This window comes from Moschus berezovskii, chromosome 4 (assembly GCF_049115385.1).
Source record: "Moschus berezovskii isolate FMDL1 chromosome 4, NW_MosBer_1.0, whole genome shotgun sequence".
NCBI lineage: Eukaryota > Metazoa > Chordata > Mammalia > Artiodactyla > Moschidae > Moschus > Moschus berezovskii.
The window spans coordinates 74,394,003-74,395,899 of record NC_142463.1 but is presented as its reverse complement, the minus strand read 5'-3'; the positions used below and the strand labels follow the sequence as shown (position 1 = coordinate 74,395,899).

Below are 1,897 nucleotides of genomic sequence, written 5' to 3'. Positions count from 1 at the left end.
GGTTGTTTGGAGTTATCTCTTAAATGGCTGGGGCAAGGAATTCTGGTGATCGGCCAGAGGCTGGACCAGCTGGGAGCTGTGCGTTATCAACCTTACTGTCCTTTTTTTTCTTTCCTTCGGGTGAGAGAGTTCTTTGTTTTGCACAGAATGGTGGGGAGGACATGGAGGGGAGTTTTAACTCCAGGATATTTTTGAGCCATGTAACTTTCCTTCATTCCAGACCCTAAGGAATTTATATATAAAGAGAAAGACAGGTGGGCACCATTAATGTTTGGGCTTCTTCGTGCTGATAAATGAGGGTCAGGGGTTTGTGGTCTGGGAGGAAGGAAGTCTAAAGCCTGTAGTGTTGATTTTCTATTCTAGCCATCAGGGTCTAGAGCAAAGGAACAGTCTTGACTTGGTCTCGGGAGATGGCCCGAATCCGTTCTTGGAGAAACCTTTGAAAGAGGTTGAAGAAACAGGGTCCAAATAAGAGGAATAAAATGATAAGTACCAATGGTACCAGGAAAGGGAGCAACCAAGAGAGGGCCTGTTGGAACAGGTTTGGGGGAGTGTAAAGGTTTTGTAACTCTTTCTGCAGCATTCAATTTTGTCTCTAGGTTCTTTGACTCTGCGCTGGACTATGTACATTTCATTAACAAAATAGCAGCAGTCCTCTCCTAGGAAAAGGCATGTCCCTCCCTTTTCTGCGGTGAAAAGGTCCAGGGGTCACCTATTTTGTAGGGCCACAGAAGCTAATGAGTTAATTTGTCTTTGGACTGAAACAAAGGACTCCGCTAACCTGCTCCATATTCTCATTAAGTTCTTGGGACAGCTTGTAGTAAAAATGGGCTGAGGTTGAGATGTCCCCGATTCCGGTGTCTAGGGCTGCTGCTATGCCGGTCCCAATCAGGAGGGGGGTTATGACAGCTCGTCTTTTTCTGTGGGAAAGTTCCCCGTGGGGGTAGACTATTTGTTCTACCTCTTCTTCTTTGAGGAATGTTAGACCCAGGGTCAAGAAGACCAAGATGAAAGGTCCAGGGCATTCAAGGGGGAGACATGAATATGTATAGGTCCCACAGAGAATGAAGATTTTCTGTTGGTGCAATTATTTGTGCTGTTCCAGAGAACCCAAATGGAGCAGAAGGAGGGAGCAGAGTTTGTAAGACCAGTGTAGTTGGGACTAGAGTAGTTGATACAGGTTAGGTTTGAAAAGGCTGAGAGTAGGACATTGTCAGAGACTGGCCCAATGAGTTGTGTAGTTTTTTGTTGGGAAGAGGAGGTATAGTTGTCCACTGTGACAGCCAGGTTGAGGGTATGGGAATTGCTATGTGTGGTGAGGGATACAGTGGCATGCATGTCCAACACTGGGATGTCTGTTGTGCGTATTGGAAGAGTTGGAAATGAGAGTTGAGAAGGCGGATAAGGTGTTGATTGCCAGAGGGAGGTTTTAGGAGAGGCCATAATTGGGAAAGGAGGTCTAGGCATTTATAAGGCTCAGGGGTTGCCTGTAACAGGGAAATTATGTTCTTTATAACTTGCTCTTGTTTCTTTTCCCAATTTTGATCTAGTACCCTGCCCCCGTCTGAGTACCCCCAGTGGATAATGGGATAGAAACATATGTTTCTTCCCTTTGGCTTATGGCAGGTGCTCATGAAACTCTCTTTTGTACTTTAAGAGTGAGTAGGGATTTGGACTCCCCCTGCTCCCCCCACCCCAAGGTTCATGGTGCATGGTCTTGGAGCTGTATTATAACATGAGGAATGAACATAGGAATAAATGTCTGAGCAGGGCCAGGGACTAGACAGAAGGCTAGAGAGTGCAGCAAGGATAAGGAACAGGGGAGTCATGGGTCTGTCAGTTAGGCAGTGTGAAGGAAATAGCACTCTAGGAGTAGAACACAGCTAACAACGTAGGC

General features: G+C 46.2%; 1 pseudogene; it reads right to left on the bottom strand.

The window, feature by feature from the left end:
- Positions 1-359: 359 nt before the first annotated feature.
- Positions 360-1,338, bottom strand: LOC148778065 (syncytin-1-like; annotated as a pseudogene).
- Positions 1,339-1,897: the final 559 nt, after the last annotated feature.